Source organism: Toxorhynchites rutilus, chromosome 3, assembly GCF_029784135.1.
Source record: "Toxorhynchites rutilus septentrionalis strain SRP chromosome 3, ASM2978413v1, whole genome shotgun sequence".
NCBI classification, from domain to species: domain Eukaryota; kingdom Metazoa; phylum Arthropoda; class Insecta; order Diptera; family Culicidae; genus Toxorhynchites; species Toxorhynchites rutilus.
In genome coordinates, this window is record NC_073746.1 from 292,327,741 (window position 1) to 292,345,445 (window position 17,705).

A 17,705-nucleotide genomic window follows, 5' to 3' on the forward strand; every position below is an offset into this window, starting at 1 on the left:
ATTATAATACAAGAACTGTCTCCAAAAATGTTTCGAAATGATGAAATAGCAGTTTACTTAATTATTTTAAAATTTAAAACTGTAAAATTATCGCACCTGTACTATAAAAATAATGCAATCCGATAAACAAATGTGTTGAGAGGTTATATCGAAGCAGTGTCGTTCCCGTTCCCGAGCCATGGAGCGAATGCATGGGATAACTGAAAACGTCTCCGATTAGTTTATCTCATTCGAAATTATTCTGTTCCGGCATCGCGGGACGTGGTACTTCAACATTTCGCTGAAGTAAACAAAACCTGTCCAGTATGAAATCGATAAAAAACCATATAAAAACTTACTTGCACTGAAAAAGCGGTATATTATCGTGTTTACCGTCGGCACGACTTACGATTTTGTCTCTTTTCAGGATTTTTGGAACTTTTAAAATCGAGAAATATTGAAAAAACTTCAGTACTTCGAACTAATTGAGGATTTGTTATTACTAACTTCGTTGTGTGTGTAACACATGCGCTCTCCGTGTGTATACACAGGAGATATCCCTTACCTTCTATTCTATGTACTTTGATCTGAGACATGAAATGGATGCATTCGCGATCAGCTGTTTCTGGCACTAATAACTAAACCTGTTATTTTGCTGTTGGAGTTGAAACGACGACTGTATCGTTTATGAAACAAATAATCTGGATAATTATGGTACCGAATTCAATAGTTTCGAGAATGAGGGAATCATTTTTGAACATTTGCAAGACGAAATTAAAATTTCACGAAAAATGCTCACGTTGGATGTCAGAAGCTCGTTTGACAGTTCACGCATACAGATACTCAGTCGCACCACTACGCAGGCAAAATATGAAAGAAATTAACTTGCCGTTGTGGAATGGCGAACAGTATAAATTTGAACTTCGACGATGAAGGATTTCTCTGAAAAATCGATTCTTCCTTTAGGTTGTGCAGTAGTGATACCAGTGTTGTGTTTTACCCGTTGTGCTAATGCAAGTGCTATTGTGGATCTAGCTCCTCTTATCATCAAGCTAGTGGAAGTGAGGTGGGGTGGCACTGATCAAGTGAACCGTGGAAGACCGAGAATAAAGCTAAAACTGCACCGGAAGTGGAACGAAATTGGCTCGACCAGCAGAGCGAATGCAGACTGAATTGCTTTGTTTTGCTGGAATGGTTTGGTCGGTGTTTGGGAATGGTGAAAATTGATCCTTCCTGAGTGGCGGAATATTTTTGGAAAACGACTTACGTACCGATGGAAGCAACTAGCGGATACCGAGTTATATTTGATCCTAGAGCAGGTACGTTTCTGACCTCGACGTCCGTCTACCAATGGAGATTACGAGTGCGTGTGCATGTTTTAGCCTCTGTATTTCTCCATATAATTCTGCATCAATATTTATATTGTGCGTATACGTTTCAGAGTGTTGGGGATGTGTCTATTTAGCTCAGCGTTCCTCTTGCTATTTCATTGCTCCTAAAGTGGGTTAAATATAGAACTCGAGAATCGTTGGGATAGCGCGAATTTTCGCGAAATGGCTATCCTTGCAAAGCAAAGGCTTGGCCCAAGCTGACCTGATTCTGTTCTATGGGCGCTGAAGAGAAAATCGTTCATAGTAAGCATACAACTTTCCGCATATTTGTTCCAATGAGCGCAGCGATGTATTAAAACTTCCAACATCACAGTGCGAACGTCATTTTACGGGCATTTATGTCAGCGCTTTATTTACCCACACTCATTTGCGACGAATCGGCAGTGCTCGGCACCGTCAATACAAGCTGGCGGCTGTTTAGTATCATTTACAGCCGCCGGTCTGCGAAGTACGCCGGGTGTGGTTTGTTTACGTTTGGCTTGCGTGTTTTGTATTTGTTTGAACACGTGTCCATGAACTAAGCTGATTAGAATAATTTTTATTCAATTGCACGAAGATTAGAAAATTTGCACAAATTACAGGATATGATTACATTCAATACGTTTATTTTTACCTGAGCTGTGTTTTCAAATTCTTGCACTCATCTCTCGCGCGTATGATTTTTCGACACATTCACAAATATTGAAGCTTTAAAATATTAATCAACATCGTACCGAGCTGTAAAAATTATTTTTGACGTAGAACTACGTCTTTCATTGAGGGTGCCAAATCAGAAAACAGGTCACGTTTTTATGAAATAAAGTTAAAGTCAATAACTATTTTTGCCGCGAACGGATTTTGGCGATTTACATACCAAATGAATTGGAAATTCCCTAAGATTTGTTTGTTATGCTATATATTACAATCCCTTGGTTTGTAAATGATTCAAATTGATGAAAACTAGAAACATTTCCATTTTCCCATACATTTGGTTTGGTTCATTTGTGAGCTTCTCTACCCGTGCCGTCAATAAAGAGCAACTTATCGGCAAACAACGAAGGGGAATGATTTAAACTTCGTGAATAAAGAAAAGAAGAAGATTAAGCACTGAAGGGGAATATTTGCCTAAAGCATAAATATTGGATCTCGTTGAGGCAAACTTTCAGTATCGGTCTAGATACGAAGCAATGAACATCGCTTGTTCGTCCTTGCTTTGCGTCATCGCATGTTTTCGTTTCGGATTGAGCAATGGATACGACCAAATTACTTACTCGCTGATATCTCTGGCATAGAAATCACTACATCAAACGGACGCCTTCTATTAAGGTTCCGAATTACACAATTGTGTGAGGAATCATCAAACTAGGCTATCATCGGCTCACCAAGAAAATAATTGTTCAGGAATTTTGTGTGTCATTTGGTTTCGCAAGACAGTAGCAAATTTATCTCCACCAAGGATGATAGCTAAGCTAATTGAGACCGGAAATAATAATAGAAAGTGTTTTTGAAGAAGAGCGCATAGCGGAGATAAGTGTGTATATATTTAGTTGCTTCAAGCCATTGGTAGCTTTGTGTGCGTACATGCATGCTTCATAATCCGTATGTACAAATAGCATCTTCGCTACGCTGAAACCCCATTTGTATCTGCTTCGGTGTGCATTGGCCCTGTCGCGATGCAAAATCACCTAACATTTTGATGCTCTGATGGACGATTGTTTGGTGGTGAAAATTATGCAGCCGCGATAATAAATATAAACCCTCAGTTTGCAGTTATCATATCCCTTCCTTCACTAATCAAGGTCATTGATGAGACTAAAATAAAAACGTGGGGCACGTTGGATTTCCATTATCCGCATTTAATGGTTTCATCATATGCCTGTATTATTATTATGTTTTTCACAAAGAAACCGTTTCCCTTAAAAAGTTTTTTTACTTATTTAATTTTTGACAAAAGCCATCGGCGTAATTTTCATCATGCGCTAAAAAAACCCCAATGTTCAGGATTTTTTTTTCAAATTTTCATTTTCTGGAAAAAGACGAAAAATCGAAATCAAAAATTGGCCAAGAGCTGCATTTTTCTTTTCTGTAGGAAATTTTTGCACATTGTTGCGGATTACTTCGGATTTTAAAATTGACGAACACTATTAGATTAGCTTCATTTCGTTGCTTCAAATCTGTATATATTTTTATAAACGTTCCTTCGTTGTCTGCCCAGGACTCAGCTGACAGCATAAAAAATGTCAGCATAAAAAACCACAGTAACCATAGAAGAATCAGACTGATTTTTTTGGCAAACTTAATGAAGCGATCCAAATGTTAACATTGAGTTTGTAAAATTTATTAGATGCTGTTCGGTGATATTAAAACCGATGTACACTGGAAAACAAATTTCACAAAAAGTTTTTCTAAAATCGAAAGCAAAATATCGATTTTGTCGATTTTTCGAGTACAAAGAATCGATCCAAAAAAGGGTGGGTTATATGTATGATATAACCGCAAGGTTGACGTGGAACTACCGTTGTCTTAGTAAGCATTTGTATTGTATTGATTAAATTATCGATTGAATGGAACAATTTTCGAATGTAAATGAATTCAACATATTTGGTTTATAAATAAAAAGTTTGAACAGCTGCCATGTAAGGTCTATTCATGGATTGTAATAGATTATGTTCTTCGTTACAAGTAAATTTGATGACCGTCCTTTTACGTTTACGTTTGATATGAAAATACCCCCGACTTACATGTATTTGCAATGCGGATTCCCCCAGACATATTGATCTTGAAGTCAGTGTTGTGGAAACCGTAAATCGGGCCAATCAAAACTTGGTAGTTAGGGCGTTTAGATAACGCTTGACATTTTACAGTTATTCAATTGTTTATCTCATGGAAAATAACATTTTATTAATTGTGATAGACGTGTAGAAATATTTCCTTTCAATTGATGTAAACATCTTTCCGATCTGTTAAAAAAATGTTCGAGTTATAAGCGTTCGGAATCTTTAATTTTTTCCTGTATATTCTGTTCCGTCTTCAACGGAAGAATGGGATTTGTATTTTTTGCTACACCCGTCGAAGCCACACACAAACATATTTTCCATCAGCCGAGCGCACGAATCACCCACATTCATTTAGATTTCATTCGACAACCGATATACCGAAAAAGAAATAAACCAACACAAGCAGCAGTAATAATAACAGCAACATCAGCACCATTAACGCAGTAACGTCATCGGGACTATAAGTCATCCTTTTCTGCAGTACTGAACATTTTCATTGCATCGCATCAGAACGAAACCATACACGAAGTGAACAAGTCTAAACGTGAAACATAGTAAATGAAAAATATAGCGAATATTTAAATATCACTAATTGAGGTTAAAGTTCTCTTTTGCAAGCAATCCATTTCTGTCGGCGTGTTTTCAAAATCGCCCGAACATGTTCTATGTTTAGATTTTTATTTCACTCCCATATACTCCGGTTAGACGTAGTTCCACGTCAATAATCGGAGGTCGGAATGGAAAAAATCTATTTTCTAAAGATCTATTCAAGATCGCCCAATCCTAATTACTACATTTATGATGTTTTCATTGCCAATATCACATATCTTCTTCTTAAATGGCACTAGCGTTCCGAGAGGAACTTGGCCGTCTCAACGTACTTGCGTTATTTTTCTTAGTACTTAGTTGGAAATTTCTATGCCAGATAACACGCCTTGAATGCATTTTGAATGACAATCTCTAGAATACGCGTGACCACAGTGCAAGACGGAGGAAATTTCTTTGACGAAAAATTCCCCCGACCAGAACGAAAATCGAATCTGAACCCCCGGCATGTTAGGTGTGACGCTAACCACTCGGGAGCACAACGAGCAATGTTACATATGTAAACACTAAAAAATATTTTGGTATTAATTTGGTATTGGTAATTAAAAAACTCACACGAGGGTTGTGTCTGAGACACGACCGCATGGTTGACGTAGGATTCCGTTAGGCTATCTGTTGATTTTGGATATGTTTGAAAAATTAAACTCTTTGATAATGATTTGTGGCCCTGAAAAGGGCCGTTTTGTTTGGTTGTTAGGTATTGTTTTTTCACTCCACCAGTGTTTACAACCGAGTGATGATGACAGAAGGATGATAATTAGTCGTTAGATCGTGCGTATCAGATAGAAGATGCCGAAGTGGAATGAGATAAGATGAAAACCGCCCTCTGTGACTCTAGACGAGATGCCTCCTGTGTTATGTATGGGTGAAATAAAGAAACAAAACTCATCAATGTAATATAAGATAATTATCAATACCGAACACAATTATCAATTTTCTCATCAGTAAAAACATGTTAATTCAATATAGAGAAAACGAAATGAAATGCGAAATGTAATTTTCTTTTATAATTTTTACTTTCTGAATGTTTATTCAACCTAATGCGAATTTTAATTGGACTAACAACACCTAATACTATATGTAAAGCATATGGGAAATCACCTTTTCGAATATTTCTTCACTTTTCCTACTTTTTTCGCCATATGAACTTTTCTTGAGTGACAATGAACACAACAAAACAAACAGCTTAAACCGAGCGACAAATTCTCGAGCGGGAACTTCTTGGTCTTGGTTTCTATTTATGAAAATTGAAGTAAATCGTTCATATATCAAGTCATTTTTAACACAAATGCTACCATATACAATCTCACACTTACACTTGTGCTAATTTTTTCACAATACACGATCGGTCATTGATATAAAATTTCACGAAGCAACCAACATTATAATTTCAAATTTGAATTTCATTTGCTAGAATATAAAAAATGCCCACAATTTGCATATTTTGCAATGCAGATTTCCTCCGGGAACCTTGGTTTTGATTTCTTTGTTAGGGAACACATTTTGGTGGGAACAAAAACTCCTCCTACTCTTATGTATTTGCAATGCCGATTTCCCCAGGCAGCTTGGTTTCGATGTCTCTGTCAGGGAACCGCCGCATGTGTCGTCAATTTCGACCAATCAGGTGTGAGTACTTCCGTTAGGATAACGGTTGAGGTTGTTCAATTGTTCGATAGTTAGTTCCATTACATATATTATTTTATTCAATATAAAAAATTGTTATGGAGTGCCGAAATCGATTGACGCAAAAATTTCATCAATCCAACATGAAATGACTGAGCAATGCGCGTTTGAAATTGGACAATTTTTAAGCTGTGCTCGATTTTCGATTTTCAATTTTCAATTTGTACCCCAATGTGTTCCCGAAAGACGTAGTCCTACGTCAAAACTGATTACTAGAAACTAATTGATGCTAATGTTTCATTACCTTGTAAATTTTAGCTACAATATCACGACCAACAGATGGTATGTTCAAAAATAAGAATGGCTTTTCACGAGGTGTGTTCGAATCTAAAAGTGAAATTTTTTTAGAAATCATATTATTATGTTGTATTCAAAGCGTGCCTACATTTTTAAGTCGTATAGTTATTTGATCTTTCAATTCATTCCGATGAAACATTTTTTCACAACTGATGCTCTTTCCAGATTTTGATTTTGTTACTCAATGTCCAGTTTCTATGGTAAAGCTTCATTCGTAAATTACGACACATTTGTCATCATTGGTGAAATACGATCAAAAATGATGTTATGAATAGCACAGCATGTTTACAATCACAATACCTACGCATTTATTTTGATCATACAAATATTAACGACATCATACATAAACCAATAAAAATGCCTTATTATATTTGTCCTCAGCTCTTTCAGTCTCTCTCTCTCTCTCTCTCTCTCTCTCTCTCTCTATATATATATATATATATATATATATATATATATATATATATATATATATATATATATATATATATTCTTGGTTCAGTTCGTAATTTCTATCCCATTTGCCGTGTTCATCATGATAATGCCAACATTAATAACATTATATACGAACCCTTCACCTTATATGAGGGGCTCAGAATGCAAGAGGTGTCAGTGACTTGATCGATTTATTTTCATAAACTTTTTATTTAGTTAATAACTCAACTGCAAAAAACTTTCCAATTTAAGTTTACTATAGAATCTGATACATGAGGCTCTGACTTATCTTCCATTTTGTCAAATACAGCTGGGAATGTATTTGTAGCTAAGTTATGACCAAAAGAGAGAGTCGATGTAGAGAAATCGATCAAATCACTTACACCCCTTCCATTCTAAGCCCCTCATATATGATGTATCCCACCGTTCTAGGGACATCTCATCTGAATAGTTCATTAAAGTGAACCGTGGTCTTAGGAGGAACCTTGAACGAACCCAGTGCTCTTTGTTTGCACAAACCGTCGTGTTCTTTCAGCTCCATCACGGTTACTATCATCTCGTTCGTCTCATTCCGACCACAACAAATGCAAGAGTACAATAGTTTTCACGTATCTGCTACCGCAATTTCTCCAGGTGTCTTGATTTTGCGTAATTGTGTTGGGCAACACATTATGATCACCATAACTGCAAGCATTGTCATTGAGTTATATTCATTTTTTGTGGAGTGCTTGAATGGTGAACACTGCTGGATAAGTATCGTCGAGAATCGAGTGCCTTTCTTATAACATAATGAACGGAGTTTAGCCTCAAGTTTGTCGACAAGGACCTTTCTCAAGGCTAGGGACGAATGAATTGAAATAGTTTAAAATCTCTATAATTCAACAACTGAACTGCATTAAGTTGATAATTTCAATAGCTTACTTTTGAAGTAATTTTTGAGCTATTGAAACAAGCCTTCGTTTAGCCGGAAAAGAATTATCAACGCTCAAATGACAAATCGACACCTCCTCGAAAATTTCCAGCGCAAATAATATTTCTTCCTCGACAATTGGAAATTCTGCTTTCACCAAACAATGCGGTTTCTTTGACATGATGAAATGTTTTCTACCACATATCAAACATGTCGTATTCTCCGCTGTCGAATCCATAGCCAACCATTCACATGCAATCTATATTATTATCGATACTTTGTTTTTCGCTAACGCCTCCGTTCAGTCCGACGGCCGAATAGAAACGAGATTGGGAGAGAAGAGCACAATGCATTGGTGAGTGAGCGAAACCATTCTCCTGTCACTTCGCAATTACAATTAAATGGATTTCCGAAGTGGCCAGCTTATATACAGATTTGTGTGATTAAAATAGCCTGTTTTTGAAGCATTTTAAACCCTTCTGTACTCGCACGAAAAATTCAGTCTCTGCACTTTAAGTGTAACACGTTCGTTTTCGAAACTTTGAACTAGAACGTGAATTTCATAATGCAACTTCATTATCTAGAATTAAGTTCCAAACTTTTGTAAGAACTTTGGATTAAACAGAGAACAAATGAAATAAATATATAGTAAAGTCAAAATGAAAAAGAGTGAAAAAGTAAAAAAAATATATCAAAAATCAAAAATCTATTCTATCATTTCTAACGATGTAACGCAGAAAATAGAGAAACCGCTCATACGTCTACACTAAAAATGGACTAAAAATACACATGTACATGTTTTATCGCACTTGTTCCCAATTTTCATTGAATCGATTAAGCCGCTCTTGGACATAACTACGTCGTATCAGCGGCAGTTTAGAGCGGTCGGTGGGAGTGAGTGGCGCTAGAAGTGTGCATAATTCTCGCCTGCTTGCTCGCAATCGACTGAGGCAATCAACCAAACAAAGCTTCTCCTCTACATACACAGACATCGTAGCGTTCTTCGTTTGTCGTAGGTGTGGCGTGTATTCTCATGTAAACACATTGGCTAACCGATTTCGTCTGGTTGGAGAGCGCTGAGCCGAGAAGAATGACGCGTCTTCCACGGGTGCTCAAAGTTTAATAAACAAGGGTAAAATATATAGCACATTCAAACATTTTTTACACTTCTGACATAGGCTTATCAACTACCACATCAATTCCTGGAGCGCCTCGGCCGAATATTTGTTTAGTCGTTCCCTGATTAACACAGTTTGATTATCATTTTCACTGATATAGCGATAATGATATAAAACGTAATTTCAATCAAATGACATATCAACAAACTTCGTAGAATAAAAACCATAAGCATGACGCGCTTGAATGTAGAGTTCGACGACAGATTGCAACCAAATATAGCTACAAAACCGGCTCCACATCGCCGTTCGAACTGTTTTACGTCATCAAATTTTTTTTGAATTTTTGGACTAGGCAATCTGATGGAGTTGAGTCGAATTTAGAGAATATTACAACCGTAAAACAGTTGTATTTTTTCGGAGCGAAAGTCGATGCACGAACCGGTGTACCTAGTAGGATACTGTGGAGATGTTCCAAGGGACACAGTGATCGGTTGTACATCAACAATCCCTTGTTCCGATTCGTACTGTACTTGAAAAGTTAAAACAGATGTAGGAAGCGCATCGCGTCTGCAAAATGTATGTAAACCGCGAATCCTATGATCTGCAGATTCGTTGGAAGATTTGGTGAACTATCAGTAGGAACTCAGGACTCGCGAAACGCGATAACGTCAAAAAATATTTAACCAATCATTCAAAGGATCCCTACGCCTTTTATTATGCGCCATTTGGCAACACAGCGGGAGGCTGAAGAAACTCCCAGTGGGCTAGAACATACGTTGGGAAGTTGTACAATTTGATTATGATGAAGTAAAGGGTGTGTCACATCAAATGGCATCACGGAAAAAACGCTGTAGAAATTTGATTTTTAGGAATTATATCTTCAGCTTTCGCTTATAATCAGATAAGAGTGTATAGATCACGTTGGCCATGCTTCACTGTCAATTTTTCGTAAATTTGAAAAAATGTCGTCGAACGAAAAAGAGCGTCGTGAATTAATCCTGCGCACTCATTTCGAGAATCCGGAGTTGTCACATCGGGACATCGGTAAGATGCTGGGAATCGTCCAATCCACGGTCAGCAGAGTACTAAAACGATACTTCGAGAACCTAACCATCGACCGGAAGTGAAGAACGGCAAAAATGGATGCTCCGTCAGTGAAAAAGATCACAAGCGCGTAGTTAAGCAGTTTAGACGTGATCCGAGAAGTTCGGTCCGGGATGTCGCCAATAAGCTGAATTTGTCAAGTTCATTCGTCCAGCGGACCAAGCAGCGGGAGGGCCTGCGTACATACAAGGTTCAGAAGGCTCCTAACCGCGACGAAAGGCAAAACATGGTGGGGAAGACGCGAGCCCGGAAGCTGTACACCGAAATGCTGTCGAAGCCGCATTGCCTGGTAATGGACGACGAAACCTACGTCAAAGCGGACTTTCGTCAGCTGCCGGGCCTGTTGTTCTTCTCCGCAGAGGACAAATTCAGCATTCCGGAGGAGATTCGCAAGCAGAAACTATCCAAGTTTGCCAAAAAGTACATGGTGTGGCAAGCGATCTGCTCTTGCGGAAAGCGGAGCGCCCCCTTCGTGATGACGGGGACGGTAAACGGGCAGGTTTACCTTAAGGAGTGCCTACAGAAGCGCTTACTACCACTATTGAAGCAGCACGAGGGCCCGACCATCTTCTGGCCGGATCTCGCTTCGTGCCACTATTCAAAGGACGCGTTGGAGTGGTACGAAGCCAACGGGGTCACCTTCGCGCCAAAGGAAATGAACCCGCCCAACGCGCCTGAGCTTCGCCCAATAGAGAAATTTTGGGCGATTATGAAGCAGGCCCTCCGGAAGAACCCAAAAGTTGTCAAATCGGAGGCGGACTTCAAGAGAAAATGGATTTCTGTTCAAAAAAACTACAACCTAACGTTGTACAGAACCTTATGGACGGGGTAAAGAGGAAGGTGCGAGCATACGGGCTTGGGCTCGAAGTATGAATAAAAAGAAAATGCCAAAAGTTGTTTAATAGTTTTTATTTTACTGTCTAAAATTTTCAAAAGGATCGGTCTACTGGGCGAATTTCTACAGCGTTTTTTCCGTGATGCAATTTGATGTGACACACCCTTTATTAAGGGAACTTTCTTACGTAACCTATTCCGCCGCTTCCATGTTCAGTAAAGTTTTATTTTCGCTCATAAATAGGAGTTTCTGTTCTCTTACAAGACACGACCTGATTGGTTGACGTAGAACAACGACATTATTTTTTGACGTAGAACTACGTCTTTCATAAAGGGTGCCAAATCAGAAAACAGGTCATGTTTTTATGAAATAAAGTTAACGTTAATAATTATTTTTGCCGCGAACGGATTTTGGCGATTTACATACCAAACGAATCGGAAATTCCCTAAGATTTGTTTGATATGCTATACATTACAATCCCATGGTGTGTAAATGGCTAAAATTCATGAAAACTATAAGCGTTTCCGTTTTTCCATACATTTGTTCTGTCTATTTGTATGCTTTCCCGAACAGAGCTGTCAATATCGGGCAACTCATGGACGAGCAACGAAGGGGAAATCGTAAGACTTAAAGTCTTCGTGAACAAGAAAAAAAGAAAAAGGGGAAGGGGAATATTTGCCTAGGGTATAAACAGTGGATCTCGCTTAGGCAACCTGTCATTCTTCGTGAGGACACCAACTGAACAACATCGTTGCTGGGCGAGATGGACGGTGAGGAATGGAGGAGTAATACGAGGAAAAAGTAAAGTTTTCCAAGGGCCTTTTCGAAAGTTAGAGACGAATGAACTGAAGAAGTTTAAGTTCTCACATGTCTAGGTTTCGGATTGAGCTGTGGACGCGACTAAATTACTGACTCGCTGATGTCTCTAGCGTTGCAATAATTGCATCAAACTGACGCCATTGCATTGAGGTTCTGAGCTACACAATTGTGTGGGGAATCATCAAGCTAGGCTATCGTCAACTCACCAAGAAAATAAATGTTCTGGAATTTAGTCTGTGATTTGGTTTCGCATGAAGGTAGCAAAACTCTCTCCACAAACGGAGATAAGTGTGTGCATATTTAAATGCTTCAAGCCATCGATATATGGATATTTGTGTGTGTACGTGCGTGCGTTTTAACGTATTTAGCGTTGCGGGTGAACATGTCGATCCGAACGTGGCGACAAATAATATAGGTAGGGAAATATTTGCGCTAGGGTCTTAGTAATGAAGTTCTGCTGAGGCAAATATTCAGCCTTTTTTCTAAACAGTTGATAAACAATATCAATATCATTTTCCGTCATCATAAAGGCTTCGTTGGTGCCTTTGTCATTGCATCAATGCATTGAACTGACGCTATGGCGAAGCAGGTGTTAAGGTTGTGCACCAAAAAATTATTTGGCAATATCAAATTATTCAATAAGTTATTAATTTATTTGGGTTCGCGTGCCAGTTGCAAAACTCCCTTCAACTAGGATCGCATTTGCGCTAATCTTGATCATAATGAAGCAATGCTACTCTTTTCGAGGTTGTTGAGATCAACAGAAAGAGTTTATTTCGTTTGTTTAGTCACCAAGAAAGTAAATGTCGTTCTGGAATTATGTATGTGATTTGGTTTCGTTTGCCAGTAGCAAAACTTTCTCCACTAAGGATGATAACTGCGCTTATCTCGAGTATGTATTTTCCTGCGAGGACAAGAATGAATCATCGAACAATAATCGTCAAATGATTCTACAAGAAAAAAAATTCAGGGTAAAATGGTTATTTCTAAAATTTCGTAGCGTTATAAAATGATATTCGCAGTTATAAACAAACAACTTGAATTAAACTATAGCGTAGTTCTACGTCAACAATGCGGTCGTGTCTTGGACACAACCTCCTATATTTTTTGTATATCATTTTTGTACACCAGACTATGGGATTTGTAATAGCACATCGTTAAAATCCGTTCGCAGCTTGTGACAAGTCACCTGTTGGGTTTTCGTTGTTGGTTTGAGATTCACTCCACCCACGGTATTTATTAGATTTATTGTTAAAACAAAAAAAGAGAAAACACTACAGCAAAATTTAAAAACAGCTAGATAGGGTCCTTCGCATAAAATTTAAAAAATATATCTTTATTATTCCAATAAATAAAAACCTAATAAAAATAAAATGACAGATTAAAAAAAAATTATATATAGATATCTAGGGTTAAAAGGACGGCACATAGTCATACACAACACGAATCAAGGTTTGTAAACAGCACAATCAACATTATACGACACATTAAAAACATCGCACAGGTTGGCACGACTGAAGACGGTAAAAGGAACCCGAGCGAGTAGATTTTGGCGGGTCGAGAGAATTCCGGTGGGATCGATTCGTGACTTACGAGAGCGACCGCACAAAGACCAGACGCATTCTAGAGAAATCCAAATCCAAAAGTTATTTTATGGAACAAAATTCCCCACGATCAAGTCCCTTCACAAATTGGGAGTCGCAAGCCGTCCAACTAATCAACACCAAGTTGTGTGGCGGTTTCGTGCTGAGATTCATCGAAATCATCAGATGTTTGTTCCTGGTGAGACGTGGTGGATCATCGATCGAGCCGAGAACCAGAGCTGAGATCCCGAGGAAGAGAACGCCTGAAGACAACGCAGTGACGAACCGGATCTAAATCTCCGCCGGAGAGACGAGTCAACGCGAGCAACCAAGTAAGGATCAACGGCGGGTCCTGACACTGACACACGACACTTGTGAGTACCCTGTAAAGAGTGAGGAGCTAGGGAAATAGGGCAGGAGAGAATTTTTAATAAAAAGTCCGTCTTGTTAGGAAACCTAAGAACGTGGTGTTTTCCCTTATCATAACCTGGCGAGACCATAGACGACCCTGGGAGGTTATAAGAGAGTCCATGCGGACAGCTAGGGCCAAACAGGCCTAAGTTACAAGCTAAAAAAGTTATTAACGTTAACTTTATTTCATAAAATCGTGATCTGTTTTCTGAAGGGTGTCATTAATGGAAGACGTAGTCCTACGTCAAAAATGTGTTCCGTATAAACTTAAAGAGAAGTCGAATACAGCTTTTTCTCTTGCGAATAAAAAAATCGGTAAGTTTTGGCAAATCGAATTATGACGGAGAACAAGAATCCATTACGACAACCCAAAATACAAAGAATCGATCGTGATCCATATACTAATTTCAACACTCCATCCAACATAGTCATGGCAAGAGGTCTAATCTGAGCTACCATGAATCACCAACAACTAACGAAAACTTCAATTTGGAACGATAACAACAGCAATTGAAGCAATTGAACCGAGCATTGAAATGTAAACATTCCCAATATTCCAAAAGACATCAATGGATCTTTCTGCAGGATACCTGTCTTATTCACCAGATATTGCTGCTTCCGACTATAGCCTGTTTCGTTTGATGACGCACTTTACTTCTTACTTAGAAGCCAAAAATTAGGTCGAATTTGTATTGAGAGTCGACAGCAGAATCCGTATGCTGTCTGAAAGATGGGGATAAGTTTCTGCTAACAATGGGTAATAGTTTGAAACAAAAACTTTGTACCATTATGAACGTCACAAAAATATGTTCATCTTGTGTAGTTTTTGATGTTCGATTGTTTCGAACGCTCTACTAGAATCCATCCTGACTGTATGTGTATGGATAGAATCACTACGAAAAATGTTAAACACTGCACAATTTGAATCTAAATACGCGCTGGGTAGTGATTCACTCTCTTTCACGTTAAATCGTGACGATATCGATTGCACTAAACGAGCGTTCTGGCTTCCGATTTGAAACAAGCAACAGCAACAGAAATTGGGGATAGATGAGCTGTTGTTTGGATACCACGTACATACCATCGTACATCGAGTGGTTCATGATAAACTTTCAACAGAGCCGAAACCGCCCCTTTGGACAAATATACTATGTCATGCGTTGCGTTATCGCAGAAAACCTTCTGTTTGCCTACCGGATCTGATTACAACAGCAGTAGTAGAAGCAGCATGTGTCTATAAATCATTTTGGCGAGATAGTTCTCTTTAAAAACTCATTGCTCTTAATTACTGCGGGGTTGTATCGTAATAATGTGTTCCCCGACTAATTTAATCAATTTTTATTTGATGAACTTTCAACCTTTCAACCGACGCCGACGATTAGGGAAGGGCCTGTTACTAACATTGAAGCATTGGATGTTGCTGATGGGTGGTGGGTGGTACTCTTTGTTTTCCACTTTGCGTTGGACTCTGGTGCGTGTCGGTTTCCGTCAATTACACCGAATGTCGCTAATTTACATATTTATCGTGCCCAATCTCTCTAATGGCGGTGGTGGTGGAGCTAGCTGTGTATATAGTTTGGTTCGACAACATGGCCACCCTATTGGTATTGTTCTGTACCTTGTTTTATTACCTCTAGACATGAAACAGTAGCGCGAAGCTGTCCGAACACATTCGGTACACAAATCGATAAAACCCTTTGATAGGTTTTTTTTGCTTCGCGTGAAAAACATATTTTTTTTGCGAAGTTATAGGGAAAGCGAAGAGAAACGCGCCAACTGTTCGAACGTATCCAATTCATTCTGCCATAGTGTTTACAGCTTGGGCCGGAGAACAGAAAGCTGAAGAAAACAGCGCAGACAAAATAAACGACGACAAAAACGGTTATATTCGAAAAGGAAGAACAAAACGACAGCTGGCTGTTTGGCCTCGTATGAAAGTATTCTGTGTGTTTGATCGTTGACTTCTTTCTTCCTGTGAGTCGTTGTTGTTGTTTACACAACGGTGACTGTGCCGTGCAATAATTCCAGGGTGCGTTCGGCAATTGTCGGCAATGTGGCGAAACGGCAGGTTGAGATTTTGAACAACGGTTTCGAGCGGAAGCTGTGGAAGAGCAGATTGATGCAGATGGATGAGTATATGGTACACATTTTGGAAGTGCTTTAGTGTGAAACTTTGGCTCTTTGGTGTTATGGCTTTATTACACGCTCATTTACTCCGTTTAATTGTTCAGCGTGCGATGTGGTGTTCGTGATACTCAGATATAGATGACATTTTCAAAATGAAGTATAATTTTTTAATGAATGATCAGCTCAATATATGCATTATTCTTTTTTGTTTGCCGAATCTTCAATAGACCATGAAACCGTATGAAGGAGTATTGATGGAATAAGGGGATTCCAAAACAATTGAAGGTCCTCGCTGATATGACATAATTCATGTTTAGGAAGCATTGATTAATTTGTGTTTCTACGTAACTAACTGAGCTCATGAGTTAATGGCTCACTCGCAAACAAAACAGACGCATTATTTCGCTTTACTCTCGTATTTTTTCTTCTAATCCATTCATTGCGTCGCTTTACGCGTATGCCGGTCAATGAGTTGACTAGTGAGTTATAGAAATTTTTAAAACAATGATTGAAAATATTAATTTTTTGGGTCATTCAAAAAACATCCGCATGATCTGTACAGTACAGTGCCAATGAAAATGATCATCTCGATTTTTAGAACGGGACATCCTGCAAAATGTTGCTTCCCGCGAAAAATACCCTATGCAAAAATTTCAGCTCAATTGAAATTTATTTTCTAGTGTTACATGGGTTGGTATTTTTTGAAAACCCTAAAATAACCCTACTACAAGAAATCGGGGTTTAACACTAGATTTACGGAAGTTTCTTATATACCTACCTCTACGAACACGCGTCAATTTGTCGCGTAGCCGAATACATAAAACAATAATTGAAGTAATCATATAGTAAGCATATAGTAATCATATAGTAAAAATTAAAATATGAGCTATATATTTATGGAAAGTTTATATTATTCAATAATTTTATTTTACATAATTTCATTTATTTCGCGCACCTCCTTCCTCCTTCCACACACACTTTTTTATACACTTCTCCCAAGCAACCTGTTCACATATTTTACAGGTGTTATTGCTTCTGTTACATTTGCAAAGGCCAATTTGGCAAATCTTGCGTTCTTCCGAAGTACTAGAAGACGATTCAACAAGTTCTTGGGCCAACTGAAATAGAAAATCGTTTCTGGATAATTTTGACCCGGTACACTCTGATCCATGCGTTTATTGCCGCTAAATGTAAAATGTTGAAAAACAAAAAAAAAATGCTGGTTTGGTGGTATATTTGCGAGCCATTTGGTCTACTAAGTCGACCCCAAACTTTGTTTCATTGTAATATGTTATTGTTTCTTGGGTATGTTTTGCATTGTCCTTCGTGGTATGCTCCTTTCAAAATAAAATGTGTTTCTTTTTCAGTACAACTCTTTATATGTTCTATCATGTTTTTTATATCATTGATTTTGGTTACAATCGAATCAATGAGGTAGGTTAAATGATCTTGGTTTGTCCAATTTAGTGTGTTTTTACGCAACTAGTAAATGCAAATCGATTTTCCTTCATAAAAATCACATATAATCGATACGAGTTTGGGTTTGCTGAAAAGACCCAAGTATCTAGTTGCTATTACCACCATAAGGCGTTGGGATTATTCAAATTTTTATGTTTTCAAACAATTTTCCTCAAAGAAATTATGATCATCA

General features: G+C 38.3%; 1 protein-coding gene across 1 annotated transcript in view; it reads left to right on the forward strand.

The window, feature by feature from the left end:
- Positions 1–880: 880 nt before the first annotated feature.
- The window catches only part of LOC129775954 (TATA-binding protein-associated factor 172), a 45,534-nt gene continuing 28,709 nt past the window's right edge, over positions 881–17,705 (forward strand). Inside the window, exon 1 of the mRNA XM_055781251.1 lies at positions 881–1,298. The gene's annotated coding sequence lies outside the window, so the exon portion shown is untranslated. The remainder of the gene's footprint in view (positions 1,299–17,705) is intronic.